Below are 25,468 nucleotides of genomic sequence, written 5' to 3' on the forward strand. Positions count from 1 at the left end.
TCAATGTGTTTTTTTTAGTACAGTATATTTTTATAGAAAATAATGTTTTGTTTTTTTGTGCCCTTGCAGAGAAGTTAAAAAAAAACCTCATGTCTCTGCACATGGTGTGAACACGGCACATACCGTGTTTCCCCAAAAATAAGCCCGGGTCTTATATTAATTATGCCAACAAAAGACACAGTAGGGCTTATTTTCAGGGTAGGTCTTACTATGTAATGTGATGTCTTCTCTCCCCCTCTCCCTCCCTGCCTAACAGGAATCCCCAGTGTGAACTGAGTTAAAATGCTTGTAAAATCCTATAATCCACTCTATTACAGTATTATATAATGTACAATGTGTGTGTTTCTGTAATATAATTGTGCCAAATACCTTTGTTATAGAGCCGCTCTCTGCTTCTGTTACCTGCAAGAGCTCTCTCCCCCCCGCAATTATATTACAGAAACACACACATTGTACATTATATACTACTATAATAGAGTGGATTATAGGATTTTACAAGCATTTTTAACTAGGGCTTATTTTCAGGGTAGGGCTTATATTGCAGCCCTCCTGGAAAATAACGCTAGGTCTTATTTTCAGGGTAGGTCTTATTTTTGGGAAAACAGGGTAGAAAACAATTGTTTTCTGTGTGTCTTGCAGATACCTACATAATAGATATGCACTGCTCTGTACATGGTATGAACAAGCCTATGCAAGCCAGATCTGTGCATTTTTTCTATCAGGTTTTATGCACATATGGTGTGAACGAGGCCTCAAAGTAAACATGTTACAAACCTGGCCTGTCCAAATGGAGCATATGATGAAAAAAAAACATAGGAGAAGATACTTTCACTGAAAACCACATGTCTGTCAGTGCCAGTAGATCCAGAAATAAACCAGGGATGCCATCTGGGTTCATTGGGGTTGCGTGTCAGGGATCATGGGTACCCACACAAAGTATCTGTGATACATTGTCATTAGACAGCAGATAACAGGTACCCACACTCACACAATCCCTATCTTAACCACTTGAGGGCCCCTTCACGCCGATATATGTCGGCAGAAGGGCACGGCTGGGCACAGGCACATACAGGTACGTCAAAAAACAAACACAATGACGGCACAAAAGAGGGAGATTTGAACCACAATACCACAAAAAGTTGATAAATAAATTGTTAAAAAAAGGGAAGGGGAGGAAGGGAAACAAAAAGACAAGTAACTGGATAATAATAAAAAGGATTGTAATGAAAGTCTCAATATTTAAAGTTCGTATATAAACAGTTCAAAATGACATATACACTGTGGCAGCACTTTGGAGAGTGAAGCAAGACTCTGTAATAGAAAAAACAAAAAGAAAAAATGCGCCTACTAAGTGCAGTATGTCTGATAATATGGAATTTATTAATTTATTAAAACAGCCAAATGGCTACTCACTAAAAGGTAATACAAAATGCGCTCATAAAAAGGGGAAGTGTAGTCACTGTAGATCGTCAGCCGATGATGGTGGCTTCTCTGGTGAAGATATTGTTGGTTGCTGTCCAGGAAAGTAGCGAGGCAGAGTACCTGTTCGGTGGCGTGCTTTCGGCCTGGAGCGCACACGGCTCTCGGCGACAGGAAGTGACGTCAGACAGGGGCTCGTAGTGATGACGCGTTTCAATGCTTCCGCATTTTCATCAGATCTAATGGGAGTACATCACAGGACATAGAGCACCATAGTAATTACTATGTAGGTTATACGCCACCTATAGGTGAATGGACCATGCCCGCAGGACCCGCGGACCCGATCGCTGCCGGTGTCCGGGGATCGGGTCGCAGGAGCTGAAGAACGGGGAGAGGTGAGTGTAAACAAACCTTCTCTGTTCTTCTCTGTGGCTTGTCACTGATCGTCTGTTCCCTGTCATAGGAAACGACGATCAGTGTCCAGCCACACCCCCTACAGTAAGAAACACACAATAGAACACACTTAACCCCTTTAGCGCCCTCTAGTGGTTAACCCCTTCACTTGCCATTGTAATTTTCACAGTAATCAGTGCATTTTTATAGCACTTTTCGCTGTGAAAATGACAATGATCCCGAAAATTTGTCAAAAGTGTCCGATGTGTCCACCAGTGGCGGTGCGTCCATAGAGGGCGCAGGAGCACCACCCCTCTCTCTCCTGCACCGCCACTGAAATACAATACATAGATTCATGCATTGCATGAATCTATGTATTGTTGCTGCCGCCCACTATTCAGATGGCTGGCCCCCTGGTGAGCGCCGGCCATCTGAATAACGGTGCCCCTGCTGTGATTATACACAGCCGGAGTTGATATGCGGATACTGCAGACTCAATATCTGCCAGCACCCACGATCATTCAGTACAGAATGTAAACAAGGCAGATTGCCGTTCTGTCAGTAGGAAAGGCAAGGATCCTGTGTTCCTAGTAAAAGCATCTCCCACACAGTACAAAAACACAGGCTAGGTACAAAGCTAACCCTTTGATCGCCCCTGATGTTAACCCCTTTCCAGCCAGTGTCATGAGTACTGTATATTGACAGTGTATATTTTTAGCACTGATCCCTGTATTATTATCACTGGTCCGCAAAAAAAAGTGTCAAAAGGGTCAGTAAGGTGTTCAATTTGTCCACCACAATATTGCAGTACTAATATAAGTTGCTGATCGCTGTTATTACAAATAAAAAATAAATAAATAAATATTCCATAAATATATACCAATCAATATACGCTTATTGGGATTTTTGCCAAAAATATGTAGCAGAATTCGATTTTTTCCATTTTTTTATTTGGGAATACTTTTTTATAAGAAAAAGTATAAAATTTGTTTGTTTTATTTTTCAAAATTGTCTATTTTTATTTTGTTTATAGCGCAAAAAAATAAAAGAAGCAGAGGTGATCAAATACCACCAAAAGAAAGCTCTATTTGTGGGGAAAAAAAATACTTTTTATTTGGGTACAGCGCTGCATGACCGCGCAATTGTCAGTTAAAGAAACGCAGTGCTGTATCTCAATAAATGGCCTGGTCAGAAGGGGGGTAAATCTTCCGGAGGTCAATTGTTTAAAAAGTGTTAGCCATAGTTTCATTTTAATTTGTTATTCAATTATGTAAAGACCATTTACATCAACTAGTCCATCCAAAACCACCATCTCCACAGGTCAGCAGTGCTGCTGTCCAAGTGTGTCTCTGTTGCTCCTCCATCCTGGGTGGAGCCAAATTTTGTTAACAGGTGAAAAAAAAGGAAAAAACACACAAAAATAAATAAATACCAAAGCCACCATAATTACAGATTAGTTAGCAGCAATATATACAATTTTTGTTTTGGGGTTTAATACTGCTTTAACAGAACATTTAATAATTTGTATCAAACAGAATTATGAATAAAAATATTTTAAATGTGACAGATCATTTTTACGCTCGGGAATGGAGTATTTCCGTGTCTTTCTGATCATTTCCGAACGGCGCCGATCGACTACGATCGATGCCGTTCGGCTCCACTCGGCTCCGGCACCCCCCCATCTCAGGCCAAACGTGGTACTGTACACCGCTTTTGCCTGACCCCCGCTTGTTTTGCAAAACAACACTCGCAAACCGAGTTAGGATTTTTCGAAATACAGTGCTCGTATTGCGAAACGCTCGTTAACCGCGTTACTCTCAATCCGAGATTCCACTGTATAAAAATACTAGTTATTGCTAGTGAACCAATAATGTCTAAAGGCCCGTACACGCAATCTGATTTTCCGATGGGAAAACTGTGATGGCAGGATGTTGTCGGATAATCCAACCATTTGTATGCTCCACCGGACAATTGTTGTCGGAATGTTGGATAGCATGCTTTAACATTTTCCAACAACAAATGTGTGTTGTCGGATTATCCGATCGCGTGTACAGAAGTCCATCGGAAAAAAATCCAAAGTACAAACACGCATGCTCAGAAGCAATGCTAATCATAAGACAACATAAGCAGCAGTTGCCCAAAGGGTGGCAATAAAGAGCTGAAAAACCATGTTGTTTCGTATTTGTTGGCCAACAATTCTTTGCTGTTTGAATGCAATCAAGGTTCACGGCCAACGCCCTTTGGATAAAAAAAAAAGTCCTACGCTTTGTCCGCGGAAAATCCGATCATGTGTACGAGGCTTTAGGCTACTGAGAGAGTTAACCAAATTTTGGCAGTACAATTAAATTATTGTATTGCTAATGAGAAAATAATAGTTACATCTAGTCGTAAGAGACTACACACATCTATGTAGCCCTAGTCTGACTCTAATTCCCTTTTCACCATGAGGAAAACAGAGATTATTTTACTGTTTGTACTAAATTGTATCTAAACCCAAGAACACAGTTGTAATATATTGCAGCTTACCTGTCCTTAGATGGGCTGGTTCCTTTCTCCCTGTATTTTCCCCTAATGGTCCTGCAGGTAAAAGTTCCTGTTCTGGTGGGACAAAGAGGTAGCATTATTAGCCTAGGACTGGACTATAGAACACCCCCCTCTTCTCCTTTCTATAAGGATAGGTCTTCTGTAGTCAACAGAACAAAGTATTTGATAACAGTCGACAAATGCAGAGAGTTGAGGAAGCTGTCAGCTCGCACGATTTCTGTCAGGATCCATAACTCCCAATTTTTCCTGATTTTGAGGGACTGTCCCTGATTTGGATCAATATCCCTCTGTCCCTCTTTCCTCCTCATTTGTCCCTCATTCTGGTCTGATCTATATAGTAGTATAGAAAATTCACTTTTTATCTTTCAAAAAGTCTTTCCCAGTGCCAAACCTTTCATCCAATTTCTAAATTGCTGCATTTGTAGATTTTAAAAGCCAATATAAAGGAATAGTAGTGGTAAAAAAAAAAACACTTGTGGATTTAATTAACCTTATTTTTGGTTAATTCTCCTTTAAGGGGGTGTGGCAGGGGGCATGTCCTATGCCTACATACGTTTGTTAGTAGGTGTCCCTCATTCCCATCTTAAAATGTTGGGAGGTATGAGGATCAATAGGTTTTTTGTTTGCCCTTTTGAAGCAGATTTTGGATTTAACAAGCCAAATGGGATCAAACAAAATGATTTCATAATTATGCCGCGTACACACGACCGTTTTTCATGACGAGAAAAATGCCATTATTTAAATTGGTCGTTAAAAACGGCCGTGTGTGGGCTCCAGAGCATTTTTCTCGATGAGAAAAATGGGCATTAAAAATTTAGAACCTGCTCTATTTTTCTTGTCGTTTTTCATGTCGTCGTTTTTCTTATTATGAAAAACGGTCGTGTGTACGCTTTAACTGCTTAATACCCGCCCGCCGTCAAATGATAGCGGGCGGAATACTCTATTGTTGTGACAGGACGTCATATGACGTCTTATTATTTAAAGCTGCTAGGGGGCACGCGCGCACCCGTCACGTTACTGGGAACACAGGGCCAGATTCACAAAGGAGATACGACGGAGTATCTCAGATACTCCGTCGTATCTCTGTTTCTATCTATGCGACTGATTCATAGAATCAGTTACGCATAGATAGCCAGAAGATCCGACAGGTATAATGGACTTACACTGTCGGATCTTAGGATGCAATACCGCGGCCACCGATGGGGGGAGTTCGCCTCGTAAACCAGCGTCGGGTATGCAAATTAGGAGTTACGGCGATCCACAAAGATTTTTCCCGTCGTTACGTCGTCGCAAGTGTTAGATTTCCGTCGCAAAGATAGTGCACCTTTAACATGGTGGAAAATTACTCCACCATGTTAAAGTATGCCCGTCTTTTGACGTCGCGATTCTCAAAACATTGGCGCGTCGTAATTTCGCGCAAAGCACGTCGGGAAATTTGCGACGGGAGCATGTGCAGTACGTCCGGCGCGGGAGCGCGCCTTATTTAAATGGTACCCGCCCCATTTGAATTGGACCGCCTTGCGCCGGACGTGTTTACGATACACCGCCGCAAATTTCCAGGTAAGTGCTTTGTGGATCGGGTACTTAGACTGAAAACTTGCGGCGGTGTAACGTAAACGGTTTACGTTACGCTGCGCCGCGGGTATGTGAATCTGGCCAACAATGCGCGTGCCCGGCGGCCGCGATGGCCGCCAGGCACCCGCAATTGCCCAGTAACTGAGCAGAGACGTGGAGCTCTGTGTGTAAACACAGAGATCTACGTCCTGTCAGGGAGAGGAGACCGATGCTGTGTCCCTTGTACATAGGGACACAGATCGGTCACCTGCCCCAGTCACCCCCCTCCCTCTACAGTTAGAACACTCACTAGGCTACACATTTAACCCCTTCCCCGCCCCTTAGTGGTTAACCCCTTCCCTGCCAGTCACATTCATACAGTAATCAATGCATATTTATAGCACTGTTCACTGTATAAATGTGAATGGTCCCAAAAATGTGTCAAAAGTGTCCGATGTGTCCGCTATAATGTCGCAGTCGCAGATCGCCGCCATTCCTAGTAAAAAAAAAAAAAAATCATAATTATGTCCCCTATTTTGTAGGCAATATAACTTTTGCGCAAACCAGTCACTATACGGTTATTGAAATTTTATTTATTTTTTTTACCAAAAATATGTAGAAGAATACGTATCGGCCTCAACTGAGATAAAAACATTTTTTTTTTTTTATGGATATTTATTATAGCAAAAAGTTACAAATATTGTGTTTTTTTTTCTAAATTTACGCTCTTTTTTTGTTTATAGCCAAAAAAAATAAAAACGCACAGGCGATCAAATACTACCAAAAGAAAGCTCTATTTGTGGGAAAAAAAAGGACCTCAATTTTGTTTGGGAGCCACTTCGCACGACCGTGCAATTGTCAGTTGAAGCGACGCAGTGCCGGAAGCTAAAATTTCGTCTGGGCAGGAAGGGGGTGTATGTGCACAGTAGGCAAGTGGTTAATGACGGGGGAAAAAACATGCATGCTCAGAAGCAAGTTATGAGAAGGGAAATTTGCATAATCAGCCCAAAGGGTGGCGCCATCCGAATGGAACTACCCCTTAATAGTGCCGTCGTACGTGTGGTACGTCACTGCACTTTGCTCAAGCATTTTTTTTTACGATAGTGTATATGCAAGGCAGGCTTGACAAGAATCACGTTGAGAAAAACTTCGTTTTTTTCTATGACATGAAAAATGATCGTGTGTACGCGGCTTTAGGGTTTACCTACGTTTTAGAAGCAAGATAATGGTTGAATCAAGAAACAAATCTGCAGTGTGTTCAAGCAGGCAGGTGATAAAGAAGCTGCCATTTAGACAGCCATATCCTATTAATGTTTGGGACAAATATCACAAGCTGCATTATTCGGTACAGAAAAAGGGCAACAAATCTCATTATTATCGAGATCGTCGGTGCGAATCTTGTGCGCAATGGTGAAAGTCACTTCCAAGTACTTTGTAACAATGATGTGCGAATTCCCCTCTGTTAAGTATTAGTTCCAATCAAGCAAGTTTCCATCCCCTGGAGGCGACACTGTGATGTCTCGCAGTATGTTACCAAAAAAAAAAAAAGAAAACACAGGATATCACGGATCAGAGTTAAACCACACAACAGAATGACACTTAATGCACCCAGATAAGTGCTAATATAGATATTCAGCCTGTGGTGATGGCTGAGTTAATTGTTTAACATGTCCCCAAACCGCACATCATGACAGCAGTTCCTAAATATTTAATTGCTTGTTGTATTGTATCAAGTGAGCTTGAGGAAAGATTTGAAGCAAGAATAAAGACACAGAGCTCGCTATCATATATTACTGTAAGCACACATACAGATGTATCTGCAGAGGCAGGGCCGGATTAACAATGGGGCTGATGGAGCTGCAGCTCCAGGCCCCTTTCTCAAGATAGGCCCATTTGCCCAAAAAAATAAACAAAAAAAAAAAAAAAATTTTTTTTTTTTTTTAAGATTTTTTTTTTTTTAAGATCGAATTTGGGGGGTTGTATCTCGATGACCAGAGGTCACAGAAACCCCACATTTGGGGGTAGGCATGGGAAGAGCTACCCCACAACTGGTTAAAATATGGGACGGCTATCATTTATGGTTCCGGAGATACGGGGCTGCTTGCACAGCCTGTCAGAAGCTACATTCAGAGCGGCCAATATAAATACAAGCTGACACACTACAGCAGACTGATAGGATCACAGTGCTTATAATAATTATCTGTATATTACTCATGGTAATTAACCCCTTGCCACCCAGGCCAATTCTGACACTTCTCTACTACATGTAAAAATCATCATTTGTTTTTTGCTAGAAAATTACTCTATGGTGGTCTTTGCACTTTTTATGTTGCACGGTACAGAGCTGCATGTTTCTGGCTAAAATGAGAATTGCAATTTTTTTGCTTAGAAGATAGATCACGATTCTCTCACGATTGTTGCGGCGTAACATCATCTTTCACATTAAAACAAAAAAAATGGGCTAACTTCACTGTTTTGTTTTTATGGTTTTTATTATTCATTGAAGTGGGAAAATGCAGTGTGACATAAAATATTGCAGCAATAGCCATTGTATTCCCTAGAGTCTCTGCTAAAATATATATAATGTTTGGCAGTTCCAAGTAATTTTCTAGCAAATAATATTGCTTTCTAACTTAAGAAACAAGTATTGGACTTTAAGTGGTTAAATTTAGTTACAATGTTAGTTAGTTACAATGTTTCATTTTGTTTACAAACTTCGCAGACTGCCCAGATTTGTTCTTTACACACAGAAGTGTATCCCTTTGCTCTAAGAAGGAAGTGTCAGTTACAATGTTTCCTGTTAAAAACTTGGCAGACTGCCCAGATATTTTCTTTTGACAGCTGAAAGTCTCTCCACTTGTTATATGAAAGAATCAGCAAACTCTGCATTGGAGATCCTCAGGGGGGTTGAATCGAGATCACAATTTTTTTAACGATTAATTGTGCAGCTCTAGCACGGTATTTGCGCAGCAATTTTTCAAACATGTTTCATTCATTAAAAAAACAGTTAGTTAGTTAAGTTAGCACAATTTTTTTTGGTATCCTAAGCGATGCTTTACATTTTTTTAGGTTACATGTTTAGAGTTACAGAGGAGGTCTAGTACTAGAATTATTGTTCTCGCTCTAACGATCGTGGCGTATGTAACCTGTGTGTATCTGGCTCTGATACTACCAGTGCCTACCCAGCCACTGACTAGTATCTCTCCCCAGCCTGTCCCCACACACCCTCTCACCTGCTGACCTGTGGATGGGGGAATCACTCCTGCAGTGTTATTGTGTTCTGCCAGTGCATACAATGATCAGTGTTGCTAACTTTAGCTGGCAGCACTGATTGTTTTAAGAAAAAAAAAAACAGGCTGGTTGTACTCAAGTTGATTAATAGATTGACTTGTGTAAAACCAGCTAGCCCATACATAGATTGACTATGGCTGGTCTCTGCATAATTGGCGTGATTTCAATCCATGTATGACCCGCTTAACCACTACTCAGTCCCTAAATATCCTTCCACTCCTGTACATAGTGCTCACTGTCATACTCTCCACACTCCTCTCCTGTACATAGTGCCCACTGTCATACCCTACACACTCCTCTCCTGTACATAGTGCCCACTGTCATACCCTCCACACTCCTCTCCTATACATAGCGCCCACTGTCATACCCTTCACACTCCTCTCCTGTACATAGTGCCTGCTGTCATACACTTCTCTCCTGTACTTAGTGCCCACTGTCGCACCCTCCACACTCCTCTCCTGTACATACTGCTCACTGTCATACCCTCCACACTCCTCTCCTATACATAGTTCCCACTGTCATACCCTCCACACTCCTCTCCTATACATAGTGTTCACTGTCATACCCTCCACACTCCTCTCCTATACATAGAGCCCACTATCATACCGTCTACATTCCTCTCCTGTACATACTGCCCACTGTCATACCCTCCACACTCCTCTCCTGTACATACTGCCCCATCATACCCTCCACACTTCTCTCTGGTACGTACTACCCTCTGTCATACCCCCTCACTCTTCCTGTACATACTGCCCATTGTCATACCCGTCACACTCCTCTCCTGTACATAGTGCTTTTTTCCATACCCTTTGTACTCCTCTCCTGTACATAGTGCCCACTGTTAGACCCTCCACATTCCTCTCCCTCACCTGCACATACTTCCCACTTATATACCATCCATACTCCTCCCCTATGTCGCTTACCCACAAAAACAGTTCTTTAAAATTATACTGAATATCCTCAATGTTACCAGCTCTAGAACGGACACACTTTTGTTAGTTCAACTAAAGGAAATATCAGTTCTCATATTTGTTCTGCCCCATTATTAGTACTCATTTAATTTTGTGATTACTACTATGATGTATAGAGGAACATCGGGGATCTCAGCTACTCTAAATATAGCACTTATATAAAAAAGTGGCCCTGAAAATATTTTTGAAATGTTGGCAACTATGCACTTAGGCACTGCCCAAGGGCCACCGCCCACCGGGTCAGTAGGGGGCCCCATGAGAGGCTCCTGGGATCCTGTGATAATAAAGCGGTAGTAAACTTTCCTGACATTACTACTTTTTAGAGGCCCTGGGGTAGGTTATGCCACAACGTACAAGTATGCACAGCATATTAGCACATTAGTGTACACTTCAATTTTCAGACTGAGCCCTCCAGTGCTGCGATGAATCAGACTGAGCCCTCCAGTGCTGCGCTGCGATGAATCAGGCGGGGCCTGGACACTTCCATCTTCACCCGGTCTTCCTTCTGGGTTCTGTGCCTTCGGTCACTTGCCTTGGCTGGGCTTGCTTTCATGTCATTCCCACGCATTTATTTATTATTTATTACACCCCATTCACACCTCCGCGACAAAACGCCCGACGCCGGCCGCTCGTGCCGCTGGAGGGGAGAATTCCCATGGCTGTCTATGAGATGGTTCACATCTCATAGACGCCGTACACCTGCGGCATGAAAAAAAGTCCCGGACCCTTTTTTTCAGGCGGCATTGGCGTTCGGCCATACAAAGCAATAGGAAGGATTTGTAAAAAAAAAGTTACACTATTCGCGGCAAAATACGCCACGTACGCGGCGTTACTTGTCGCGGAGGTGTGAATGCAGCCTAAAAGGCCCCACCAAAATCCTCAGCACCAGGCCCATGATGTTCTTAATCTGGCCCTGTGCAGAGGAGTCAAGGAGTTTATCCAATATCTGGTACAACCTATAACTATCCTATGAAAAATATTGACGCACATATCAGATCAGGGGCGGACTGACAACTCATGGGGCCCCCGGGCAATAAGAGATTATGGGCCCACACAGAATACACACACACACATACAGTATACACAGACAGACATACAGTATACACACACACAGTATACATACATACAGTATACATACAGGGCCGGATTCAGATACATTGGTGTATGTATCCGTGTGGCGTAGCGTATCTCAGATACGTTACGTCGCCATAAATTAGGGCGCAAGTTCCGTATTCAGAAAGAACTTGTGCCCTTAGTTACGGCGGCGTAACGTCTGTGAGACGGCGTAAGCCCGCCTAATTCAAATGGGGATGATGTGGGTGTGTTTTATTTAAATTCACTGTGACCCCGCGTATTTTACGTCTTTTACGAACAGCGCATGCGCCGTTTGTGAAAAAATCCCAGTGCGTATGCTCAAAATTACGCCGCAAATCGTCATTGCTTTAGACGTGAACGTAACTTACGTACAGCCCTATTCGCGATCAACTTACGCAAACAACGTAAAATTTTCAAAAATCGACGCGGGAACGACGTCCATACTTAACATGGGATAACCCTCATATAGCAGGGGTAATTTTACGCCGGAAAAAGCCTAACGTAAACGACGTAAAAAATGCGCCGGGCGGACGTACGTTTCTGAATCGGCGTATCTACCTAATTAGCATATTCATTGCGTAAATATACGGAAGCGCCACCTAGCGGCCAGTGTAAATATGCAGCCTAAGATACGACGGTGTAAGACACTTACGCCGGTCGGATCCTAGGGAAATTCTGGCGTATATAGCTTTCTGAATACAGAAAGAAGATACGCCGGCGCTTCGTAGCACTTACGTGGCGTATCAATAGATACGCCGGCGTAAAGGCTATCTGAATCCGGGCCACACAGTATACACACAGAGACATAAAACACACACACACAGTAGGCCAAATCCACAAATATCGGGCGCAACTTAAATCTTCCGATTTAAGTTACACCGCCGCAAAATTTCTCCCTAAGTGCCCGATCCACAAAGCACTTACCTTGAAATTTGCGGCGGTGTAACTTAAATGTGTCCGGCGCAAGGCGTGCCGAATCTAATGGGGCGAGTCCCATTTAAATTAGGCGCGCTCCCGCGCTGGACGTACTGCGCATGCTCCGTCGGGTAACTTACCCGACGTGCATTGCGCTAACTGACGTCGCTCCGACGTCATTTGCTTAGACGTTAACGGAAATGGCGTCCAGCGCCATTCACGAACGTCTTTCGCAAACGACGTAGAATTTAAATTTTGACGCGGGAACGACGGCCATACTTAACATGGCTTAAGAGAACTAGGGCTCAGCCCTAGTTTTACGCGGCGTAACTCGACGTAAACGACGTAGATTTAGAGCGACGGGCCCGTCGGAACGTTCGTGGATCGCCGTAAGTGTTCATTTGCATATTCTAGGCCGGCCGCAATGGCCTCGCCACCTAGCGGCCGGCCTAGAATTGCATCCTTAAGATCCGACAGTGTAATTCAATTACACATGTCGGATCTTCTGCCTATCTATGGTAAACTGATTCTGTGGATCAGTTCCATAGATAGAAACAGGGATACGCCGGCGTATCAGTAGATACGCCGGCGTATCCCTTTTGTGGATTACCCCCAGTATACATACACACACTGAAAAGGTACTGGAGAAGCGGGGCAGCTACAATCTTGGGATTTTTTTCAAAAACACAGATTTTTTCATACTGCCTCTGGTTTTACTTAGGCTGGCAACCCTGATGGGGCCCCATAGTGGCATGGGGCCCTCGGGCAGTGCCCGAGTGCCTGAATGGTCAGTCCACCCCTGTATCAGATATGACAGAAAATTAGAAGTGGTGCCACCCCACAGGCCTGTTAAATTGACCACATCCAGTTAAGAAAATTCTCTGAATTAAAAATCCTAAAGTGGTTTTAAAGCCTTGTTATAATTTACATAAATATGATCTCTTGGATAATAGCAAATCTATAATTAATTATTTACAAAGATGTGCCTAACCCCACATACACTATATTACCAAAAGTATTGGGACACATGCCTTTACATGCACATGAACTTGAATGCAATTCTGTATCCTGACCTCGGCCAACAAGGTCCAGGCCTAGGGAAGCACTTTGCAGGGGGGCAGCATGGAGTCCCCGCTGGTTTGCGCTACACAGTTAGTGTTGCGCCAGTCTTATGGGGCGGACAGGACTGAGAGGCAAATTAGTCTAGTGCCCCCATAAAGCATCTGGACTGCATCCGTTATGCGGGCGGCCGGAACTCCGAAACTGTGTGGGGGGGGGTCGCTGCTTCTAATTTAGACTGTCCTATCATCCTGGACCACAAACCTTTCTCACCGTGCTATATATTTTCTGCTGCACCATTGCCATGGTTATATCTTCTTAGTCCTCTCCATAAAATTATCAGAAATTTGTGCTTGAAGTAGAACTATAGGCAACACATTTTTTCATTTTGGATAGAGTAAGGGAGGGTTATAGCCCCTGTCAGTTTATTTTTTACCATCCCTGTCCCATTGCAGAGATTTCCATTCACTTCCTGCCCCACAGCCAAACATGAAGTGAGAAGAAATCTATGCAAATGAAGGGAATCCATTGCCCCCCAAGGCCCTCGGAACTAGTGTCCCCACTTGAAAATTCCAGGGCGGGTCTTAAACGGGAAGGGGTGTGACCTTGACAGAAAGGGGTGGGTTATATTTAAATTAGGGGGGTGCATGAGTTTAGTCAGGCCTAGAACAGCAAAAAACCTAAATACACTACTGCTTTAATGGCACCCAGTTTTGGTCTGTAGGGTTCAGTATTGAGTTGGTCCGCCCTTTGCAGCTATAACAGCTTCAAGAATGTCTACAAGGTTTATGAGTGTGTCTATGGGAATGTTTGACCATTCTTCCAGAAGCATATTTGTGAGGTCAGGCACTGATGTTGGACGAGAACCAGTCTCTGCTTTAATTCATCCCAAAGGTGTTCTATTGGGTTGAGATCAGGACTCTGTACAGACCAGTCAAGTCCCTCCACCCCAAACTCGCTCATCCGTGTTTTTACGGACTTTGCTTTGTGCACTGGTCCAAATAATTTGGTGGAGGGAGGATTTTGGTGTAGGGTCATTTTTCAGGGGTTGGGCTTGGCCCCTTTAGTTCCAGCGAAGGAAACTCCTAAGGCATCAACATACTAAGACATTTTGGACAATTTCATGCTCCCAACTTTGTGGGAACAGTTTGGGGATGAACCCTTCCTGTTTCAACATGACTGGGAACCAGTGAACAAAGTAAGGTCCATAAAGACATGGATGAGCGAGTTTGGAGAGGTGGAACTTGACTGGCCTGCACAGAGTCCTGACCTTAACCCGATAGAATAACAGTAGAGACTGCGAGCCAGGCCTTCTCATCCACATCAGTGCCTGACCTCACAAATGCGCTTCTGGAAGAATGGTCAAACATTCCCATAGACACACTCCTAAATCTTAAAAAAAATTCCTAAAAGAGTAGAAAGTGTTATAGACGCAAAGAGTGGGCCAACTCAATATTGGGGTGCCATTAAAAGTTCATGTGCGTGTAAAGGCATGTGTCCCAATACTTTTGGCAATATAGTGTATTAATACCTCTTCTCAACCGCCCCCTCCATCCTACTAATACCTGATTGTAACAACTTTCAGCTGGGGAGCGTGCTGTTGACCATCACGTGACCATAGGTTTCGGGGGTACATATTCCATTAGCTTTTGTGTTCCCCTTCACTGGTACAAATTAGCTGTCATATGAGGATGATCACACACCCAGTCAGCTAAAGAAGACACGTCTGTTCTCTGCCTTCTAGAAACATCAAAGACATGCCTGTGCTTCGCCTCCCATAGCAGGGATTGTGAGCAGCTACAGGCTACATGCAGGCGCAGGCAGAATTTGGAGGTTAGAATTTAGTACTGAACAGTGGGGGTGCATCCATTAAGGGTGCATGGGTGCCGCCCCCTCTCTCCAGCCACCCCCTCTGTGTAGTATGGATACATTCATGCATTGCAAATAATTAAAAATACATTTTGGGCCGGATTCACAGACGACTTACGCCAAAGTAATCTATTGATAAGCGGTGTAAGTTCTGTGATGCGCCGTCGTATCTATGCGCCCTATTCAGGGAACAAGATACGCCTGAATTTTGCCAAGATATGACCGACGTAAGTCTCCTACGTCGTCGTATCTTGGGTGCATATTTACGCTGGCCGCAAGGGGCACTTCCATAGATTTACACGTCAAATATGCAAATGGCCTAGATACGCCGATTCACGAACGTACTTGCGCCCGTCGGATTTAGCTACGCCGTTTACGTGAGGCTTACGTCCGGCGTAAAGTTACCCCTGCTATATGAGGCGCAGGTAATGCAAAGTATGGATGTCGGAACAAGCGTATATTTTCACGTCGTTTACGTAAGTCATACGTGAATGGGGCTGGGCGTAGGTTACGTTCACGTCGTTGCCATTGAGCCGTCGTATCTTAGGGCGTAAATTTGACGTGAATCTGAGCATGCGTGCGCATGCGCCGTTCGTTCGGTGCTTAATTTACATGAGGTCACGATTCATTACAATACAACACGCCCACTACCAGCCTACTTTGAATTAGGCGGGCTTACGCCGGCCCATTTACGCTACGCCGCCGTAACTTAGGGAGCAAGTGCTTTGTGAATTCTGTACCTGCCTCTCTAGGTTACGTTGGCGTAGCGCATATGAGATGTGCTACGCCCGCACAGAGATACGCCGATCTCTGTAAATCTGGCCCAATGTGTTTAAATAATTTAATGTGCCTGTAGTCTTTCATGGAAGTGTGGTAAGTATGTACTGTTAAGCCTTGTACACACGATCGGATATCTGATGGAATCTAATTCGATGGATTTTTTCGTCAGATATCCGATGAAGCTGACTTTCATCAGTCTTGCCTACACACCATCAGTCAAAAATCCGACCGTGCCAAAACGCGGTGACGTAAAACACTACGACGTGCTGAGAAAAATTAAGTTCAATGCTACGACTTGATTCTGAGCATGCGTGGCTTTTTGACTTCAACACAGACGATCGTTTTTTTCTATCGTTTTTTTATCCATAGGAAAAATTTAAAACATGTTCTATTTTTTTATTTATTTATGGAAAACAAACCGATGGGGCCCACACACGATCGGTTTGTCTGATGAAAACAGTCCGTTTTCAACGGACAAACCGATTGCGTGTACAGGGCTTAAGTGGTCCCTAAATAGTTTAAACACTTCAATACAGGGCACTTTCCCCCCTTCCTGCCCAAGCCAGTTTTCGGCTTTTAGCACTGTCGCTTTTTAAATGACAATTGCGCGGTCATGCTACATTTTACCCAAACAAAATGTTTATAATTTTGTTTCCAAAAACTTTTTCTTTGTTTCTGTTATAATTTTTTGTTAAATAAGTATGTCACTGATGGGCACTGATGAGGCTGTACTAACGGGCACTAATATTAATTAGCTAATGTCACACAACAGGGTAGGCTCTGCGCCCCCAGCCCACCCCTTTTTTTAAGCCAATTAGAGCCTCAGCCCTCGTACACACGACTGTTTTCCTCGGCAAAATCCATCAAGAAAAATGCTGGCAGAGCATTTTTGCAGAGGAAAAGTAAGGGAGGGTTTTAGGGTCGTGTGTATGTTTTTCGTAGAGAAAACTGTCGTGGATCTCGACGTGAAAAAAAGAGAACATGTTCTCTTTTTTCTCGTTGGGAGTTTCTCAATTTCCTCGTCGTGTTTCTTGACGGGCTGGTTTACGACGAGAAACACGTTTGTGTGTATGCTTAGAAATCTGCGCATGCTCAGAATAAAGTATGAGACGGGAGCGCACCTTCGGTAAAAGTAGCGTTCGTAATGGAGATAGCACATTCGTCACGCTGTAACAGACTGAAAAGCGTGAAACGTCTCTCACCAAACTTTTACTTAACACGCAGTAACATGAGATTAGCAAAAGCAGCCCCAAGGGTGGCGCCAGTGGAATCAAACGTTCTCTTTATAGTGCCGTTGTACCTGTTGTACGTCACCGCGTTTGAGAACGACGAGATTTTGTCTTGAGAGTGTGTATGCAAGGAAAGCTTGAAAAGATTCTCGACAAGCCTGTCAAGAAACTCGTCGAGGAAAACAACGTTTCTTTTACGACGAGATTCTCGGTCGTGTGTACGAGGCATCAGGCTATAATCTTGTGCTTCTAAAAACAAAAATAAACCATAGAAATTCATGTGCCCGGCCCTCAGCATTTAGATTAGGGAGCCAGGCTCATGGATTAGGGGGGGACTGCGCCCATCTGCCTCTAATGAGCGACTGCTACAGTCCATTACAACACACTGATGCCCCATACACACAATCAGATTTTCCGATGGCCTAAAATCCGATGGAATTTTTTGTTGGAATTCCGTTGTGGCGTACACACTGTCAGACCAAATTCTGACCGTGCAAAACGCGGTGACGTAAAACACTACGACAAGCCGAGAAAAATGAAGTGCAATGCTTCCGAGCATGCATCGACTTGATTCTGAGAATGCGTGGGTTTTTTCTCCGTCGGAGTTGCACACAGACGATAGGAATTTCCTATCGTTTTTTTTTTTTTCCATCGGAAAGAAAAAAAACATGTTCCATTTCTAAAGATCGACGGAAAAAAAATGTCAGATGGGGCCCACACACGATCGGTAGCTTGGCCCAATCTAAAGTGACATTAAACAAAATAATTTTACTTTAAGTCTTGACATATTTGGTATATATTTATTTGAGTGAGTCTCGTTTTTTATATTTTACAGAAAAAAAATGATTTTATTGTGTTTGTGTGCACTAAAATAATTTAACCACTTAAGGATCACCGCATGTACATATACGTCGGCAGAATGGCACGGACAGGCACATCAACGTACCTGTACGTCCCTGCCTAGACGTGGGTCGGGGGTCCGATCAGGACCCCCCCTGGTACCTGCGGCGGTTCCCGTGGCTGTCCAAGCGATCCGGGATGAGGGGGCGGCTGTTCCGGATCGCTCCCAGCCAATCCGCACGCTCCCCCGTGTGTCACTTCCTCTGCCTGTGTAAACACAGGAAGTGATGTGATCTCTCGGCGGTATTTTCAACCGCCGCTGAGGAGAGATCACATCACACAGTGAGTCTGCACAACACTACACTGATGGCAACATTATATTGTCTTTTAAACACCCAGAAGCTCCCGAAGAAGCGACGACGTCGCGAAACATGTCGAGCTGAACCCCATTTTTATCAAAACTCATCCTGTACCACCTCTCGAAGTTACAACGCCACCCAGCGCTCATTGTGTATTTCATACATCCAGCCCTGTGGCTATCAGCGGTGTCTTCAGAAAGGGATAGGAATTGAGTTCTCTGTGCATCTTATTGTATATTTTTTGTTTTCTTTTTCTTTCATTATCTTTTGAGCAATTGTTTAGCGTTTTTGTGCTTTTGTACTGATTAAAATATTTATATTTTTTAAATCTGGTGCCTACAAAGTCCACTCTCTCTTAGTCTCAGACTTTACGGTCTTTTTCTACATATCTATACTACACTGACACCAGTACACGCAGGCACATTAACCCCTTGCGATCACCCCCCTTTCACAGTGTCACTGAATGCAGTGATCATATATGTACTGATCACTGCATTTACTGTCAGTGTGACAGGCAGTTAGTGTTAGGTTCAGGGTAGCCCCCGTATCCCCCCCCAATAAAGTTTTAACCCCTTGATCACCACCCTAGTTAACCCTTTCACTCCCTATTGCCAGTGTCACTAAGCGATCATTTTTCTGTATTAGTCTCGCTGTATTAGAGTCGCTGTTCCCGCTAGGTAGCTCTTTTTTTTTTATTGCGATTTTTTTTTACTAAAGACATGTGACTGAATACATGTTGGCCTAAATGTTTGACTAAAATTTAGTTTATTTGATTTTTCTTATAACAAAAAGTAAAAAATATTGTTTTTTTTTCAAAAACGTCACTCTATTTTTGTATATAGCGCAAAAAATAAAAATCGCAGAGGCGATCAAATACCACCCAAAGAAAGCTCTATTTGTGGGAAGAAAAGGACGCAAATTTTGTTTGGGAGCCACGTCGCACGACCGCGCAATTGTCTGTTAAAGCGACGCAGTGCCAAATTGTAAAAACCCCTTGGGTCATTTAGCAGCATATTGGTCCGGTCCTTAAGTGGTTAAATTTATTTTTTCTGAAAATATAGATTTAATAAACAATATCCCTTATATCATGTGGAATAAAACAATGCATCTACCATCATTTTATTCTTGGGGTCCTCTACTTTCAGAAAATGTATACCAATTCAGGGGTTTTAAGTGTATATTCATGTAAAAATGCACCTTTTAGCATGTTGGAAAAAAAATTTTCACTATTGAATAAGTTAAATCATTGAGCTCATCCATAGAGAAATGGAATTTAGACAAACCTTTTATGGGAAAGGATTTATCTTAATGGTTCTATATGTTCAGTGAAGGACTGCATATTGATGCTACTGTAAATACATCTAAATGATTAGTAACTATACACGATTTTTACAAGTAAGGTGGATTCAGGACTGGAGCCAGAGCTATGCAGAACTGTTTCTTGACAAGTGCAATGAAAGATTTGCTACGCGGTTTTGTCACAAAGCACATCGCAGCCTGTTCCTGCAGAAACAAGGATTTTTTTCTTTTATCATACGTACTGGTTCGGGGAATTGCTGTAGGAGTCAAATCTCACCTCTAGTGTATTTTCGCCTCAGGGAAGCATCAGAGATCTCCTTATCGCTGATCGTTTTTACTAACAAGCATCATTTATCCAATAAAGGTATAATTTACGCTCTGATTATTCCCTGAACATTAATCTGCCTTGATGAAACTACTGCTTAGTTTGCTAAGCCTCCATAATTACGTATGATAAGCTGCCAGAGCAATTTTTCATTATAGCATTTAAACAGAGTCGTAATCACTGATGGATATTGTTTTAAAGCCTCTGTTTTGTTTTTCACCCCGTTAATATATTTAATAAATGTTCATATATAATTGAAGCCAGGTGCTGGGCTACAGCAATATGGAGAAATGAGACATTGCCTTTTATTCTTCTCTCCCTTTACTGAGATACTGAGGTTATGCTGCACCATTCTCCTCTGGTCAGCTAGGGGAGTGCTAAAGCCAAGTAAGCCCATAGACTTGGGGCTGAGAGTCCTGGGAGTTGTAGTTTGAAACAGCAGATATATAATAGGACAAATAGACTCCTACACTACAGATCCCAGTAGACACTGTGCCTTAGAAGAATTGGGTATATGATTGTTATTAAAATGCCCAGGAACATGCTTTCTCTTGGCTCCGTGGGATTTAGAAATAGAGCATCTCTGTCTGGTTGTTCACCTGCCAACGGGAGACCATACCAGCAGAGATCCAAGCCTGATACATGGAGTGAGAGCACCTGGGGAGCACCTGCACTGCTGCCGCAAGGAGACTGGAGCATCCACTCACCCTCTGCTTCTCACCGATTATCAATGGAGGCTTTCAGGGAGAACCAAGGGGGTCCTCTCTTCTACAGTGAGAGGTTGCCGTAGCACCCTGGTGACTTGTGAGGGGGCTACTCACTCATTTCTGATACTTCTAGCAGAGACTCAGCCACGAAGAGCAGGACACCAAGTGTAAGCAATCCATACTGCACCTATAATGCACTCTATACTGCACTTATTTCAAACCTAGACTGCACCTATACCAATCCTATACCACATTATACCAAATCTTTACCGCATCTGAACAGCATCTACCTTGCACCTGTTCCGAGATTACACTGTACCTATACTGTATGCAGGTAACTGTGGCTGTTGTTAAGTGCACCAACACTCCTAAACGAGAGCCTGCAGAAGAACTTCCCTCCCACAATAATTATTCTGAAAACCCCCTTTGTTTTCCTGCCCCCTCCGATATCATCGACCATTTCTTTTGGACAGTGCATGCCCAGTCAGTCTAGGACTAGCATGCACTACCATAAATGTGCTCTGGCAGTATAGTTCCAGCACTCAATAGATTAAAATGTACTACTGCACTTGAGGTGGCCGTTCTACTGTTTATGACGATCTAGATGCCAACTGCAATCTTATGCCCAGTGGCGTAGCGTGGGGGGGCAGGGGGGCCTTTAGGGGGGCGTGAAATTTTGTGCCAGTAGTGTCACTACTGGCTGCGTTCTCCTAATTTTCATTTCCGTGTCCCCCGATCTCCGGCCACCATGTTTAGTGTCCGGCACACTGTGATTTGGCGTATGGGGGTCATGTGCGGCGTGGGGCTGGCCTGTCCACTATCACGGTTGCTCTTGAAGTCCCACCTCTGTACATGACCCCTATACACCCAATCACAGTGCGCCGGGAAACACTGAACATGGCGGGACTCAGGAGACAAGCATTGCAAAGTGTGAGCCGCCGGGCTTCTCCTCTGCCTGTCCCTCTGGTGCGGCGCTGTGTGTACAGATGGCGGAGGGGCGGGGCTCGGTGGAGATGGGAATCATGGGAGCATGGAGGTGCAGCGGCTGTTAGCTGACCTCCGGCTCCCGTCCGGCAGGGACGCCATGGAGCGGGTGGATGGCGCTGGCCTGGCCCCAGCGGGGACACCGACCATGGAGCGAGCGGGTGGATGACGCTGGTGGGGAAGCCACGAAGAGCAGAGGTAAGGAGGAGGATGGATCTACACCAAACTGTGTGGAGGGGGGGTCTGTGTGAGTAGTGCAGGTGTGTCAGGAAGGGGGGTTAGTGTATGTGTCAGGAAGGGGGGTAAGTGTATGTGTCAGGAAGGGGGGTCAGTGTATGTGTCAGTCAGTGTAATAGTCAGTGTAGGTGTCAGTTAGGTCAGTGTAGGTGTCAGTTAGGTCAGTGTAGGTGTCAGTTAGGTCAGTGTAGGTGTCAGTTAGGTTAGTGTAGGTGTCAGGTCAGTGTAGGTGTCAGTTAGGTCAGTGTAGGTGTCTGGTCAGTGTAGGTGTCTGGTCAGTGTAATAGTCAGTGTAGGTGTCAATTAGGTCAGTGTAGGTGTCAGGTCAGTGTAGGTGTCAGGTCGGTGTACGTGTCAGTCAGTGTAATAGTCAATGTGGGTGTCAGTTTGGTCAGTGTAGGTGTCAGGTCAGTGTAGGTGTCAGGTCAGTGTAGGTGTCGTGTCAGTTAGGTCAGTGTAGGTGTCAGGTAGGCCAGTGTAGGTGTCAGGTAGGCCAGTGTAGGTGTCAGGTAGACCAGTGTAGGTGTCAGGTAGGTCAGTGTAATGGTCAGGTAGGTCAGTGTAGGGTTCAGGTGGGTCAGTATAATGTGGGTAGTGCAGGAAGTAGGATTCAGGTGGATCAGTGCATGTGTCAGGTAGGTGTGTCAGGGGGTCAGATAGGTCACATGTGTTGCAGGGGCAGGGTAATGTGGAGACGGGTCGCAGAAAAATTAGGTATTGCCTAGGGTGTCAAAGATCCTTGCACCAGCCCTGATGGTCAGTGTGGTGTGTAGTGTGATGTGTAGTGGTCAGTGTAGGAATCAGGCAGGTCAGTGCAGTGGACAGGTAGGTAAGTGTAATGGTCAGTCTAGGAATCATGTAAGTCCGTGTAGAGGTTAGTGTAGTGGTCAGTATAGGAATCAGGCTGGTCAGTACTATTGTAGGAAGGGAAGGGACTCGGGGGGGGCCGAGGTTAGGGGGTGCAAATTTCTTGCCTTGCCCCGGGCGCTGACAACCCACGCTATACCACTGCCAGTCCCTACTATTAATATTGGGTACCGAGTATTACTTTTAGTGATTTCCTGTGATATTTTATGTTTATACACTCAATCTGGTGTGTCAGAGGGTATGAGGTTCTTGAGAACAGGGGTAGTGCTACATTTTTGCACATAGGAACACCTTTTTTCACTCACTAATTGTACACTGCATGTTGTCTTAGTCTGTCCAGTCCTTCTAATAATATGGGGCTTACTATGTATGTCTGCATTGATCACTGTATGAGAAAAGCACATCTTCACTGAGGCTAGCTTACCAACTTCTGTAAAACACACAAACAACAGTATATTGAAAAGTGCTTGTTTATACAGCAGCAGGTCAATACATACAGCAATACTTATATGTCAAAATGGCTTGCTAGGAGTTCAGTACCATGAGCCATAAATTAATAGTGTACAGAATATGACATGATATGTTACCAACAATTGCCATTCACTATTTACTAATACTGTAACATAAGGCCCCATTTGCACCATAATACAGTGCACTGCAACACATACTGTAGGTTTTTGTGCATTACAGCACATTGGGGGTTATTTACAAAAGGCAAATCCACTTTGTACCACAAGTGCAAACTACAAGTGCAAAGTGCACTTGAAATTGCACTAAAAGTGCACTTGGAAGTGCAGTCGCTGTAGATTCGAGGGGGGCATGCAAGGAAAATAAAAAACAGCATTTTAGCTTGCACATGATTGGATGATAAAATCAGCAGAGCTTCCCCACATTTCAGATCGACCCCTCAGATCTACAGTGACTGCACTTCCAAGTGCACTTTCAGTGCAATTTCAACTTGTAATGCAAAGTGGATTTGCCTTTCCCATTGTGTAAGCAGCCCATTCAGCACACCCCAATGTGTGAAAATATAGACACTTTTGTGTCAGTGCATCCTGTTGCAAATATCAAGGGCCAGATTCTTGTAGAATCTGCGGCGGCGTAGCGTAAGGCATTTACACTACGCCGCCGCAAATTACTGGAGCAAGTGCAGTATTCTCCAAGCACTTGCTCCGTAATTTGCGTCGGCGTAGTGTAATTGGCCCGGCGTAAGGCCGTGTAATTCAAAGGGGGCGGCTTGTATTTAAATTAAGCGCGCCCCCGCGCCGATCGAACTGCGCATGCGCCGGGCAGAAAAATAGCCCAGTGCGCATGCTCCAGCTCACGACTGAAAACGTCAATGATGCCGACGTGAGCATCATTGACGTAAAGTCGTATTCGCGAACGACTTACGAAAACGACGAAAACGGCGTAAACGACGGAAAAAGCCGACGCTGACCCGACGCCATACTTAACATGGCATACGACGGACCTACGTAAACTTGCCCCTCACTGCGTCGTCCGCGCGTACGTTCGGGAATCTCGCGTAACTAGCTAATTTGCATAGACGACGGGGAAAACGACGATGCGACACCAAGCGGCGGGGAAAAAAATTGCATTCAAGATCTGACAGCGTAAGAGCCTTATGCCTGTCAGATCTAATGGGTATCTATGCGTAACTGATTCTAAGAATCAGTCGCATAGATACCCTGGGCCAGATTAGGACTTACGACGGCGCAAATGGCATTGCGCCGTCGTAACGCCTTTGAGAATCTGGCCCATAGTCTTTTTCCCTGCATTTTAATATTATGTTTATTTTATTTAAAATACTAACTTTAGAAATATTTTAAACATTTTACATTATTCACAAATAATCTTAATTTTAAAAATAGGCTTTTTTTTATGTAGAAAACAGGAAAATAGTAGCTTGAAAAGTTGGTAAAAAAATTAAGAGATAGCATATTTTGAGTATATATTTTGCTGAATAACATCAAACAAAAAAAAATATTGTGCATGGTTTATTTAACATTTTTCAGTTGCAATTTTTCATATTGTCTAAATAATCTAAAAAATGAAGAATAAAATATAAACAATAAAACTAAAATACATTCAAAACACTTTAGAAAATATTCAATTTAAAGTTCTGCAAAGCGTTTAAAGTCCTAAAAAAAACTATAACCACTGTCTATTTACAAATCTATTTTCCTTCCTGCTTGAATGTAATGCATTAAGCTGAAATTTCTGCTGAACAAAATTGGCTAATTTTGCTTGTGCCTCCAGGAACAGAGTGGAGTCAAGTTTTTATAAATTCCCATCAATATTCTAGTAGAGACAAAGACTGTAGCAAAATGAAAAATTATATTCTATTCTATAAAAAAAAAAAGTAAGGAATGGATTGTTGTGCAGGCATCAACACTTTATAGCTTGGCATTGGTCCTGTGGGTAAAAGGAGGTGGGGTGATCTATTACCCCACTTATGCTTCCAGGTTGGCACCAGGAAAACCCTTTTTCCTATGAAAAGGTTATAACCTGTGTCAAGTTATTATAAAGGGACATGACATTATTAAGTAATTTTTTCCATTATGGGTTCATGGACCGCTATAAAACTTTACCAACCAGTCCCTGACCATGTCAGACAGATATACTGCGACACAATGGCTCTCCTGGGCAAAATCCCATACGGGTATGTTCTATTTTTCAGCCACCAGAGAGCGCGCGCCGGCCACGCGCGATCACGTGCACAAGTGCCAGC

The 25,468-nt window shown here is 43.6% G+C and overlaps 1 protein-coding gene across 1 annotated transcript in view; it reads left to right on the forward strand.

The window, feature by feature from the left end:
* Nucleotides 1–25,468, forward strand: part of NOS1 (nitric oxide synthase 1) — a 173,024-nt gene that overhangs the window by 45,482 nt on the left and 102,074 nt on the right. The window lies entirely within an intron of this gene.

The sequence above is a fragment of the Rana temporaria genome, chromosome 1 (genome assembly GCF_905171775.1).
Source record: "Rana temporaria chromosome 1, aRanTem1.1, whole genome shotgun sequence".
Lineage (NCBI taxonomy): Eukaryota > Metazoa > Chordata > Amphibia > Anura > Ranidae > Rana > Rana temporaria.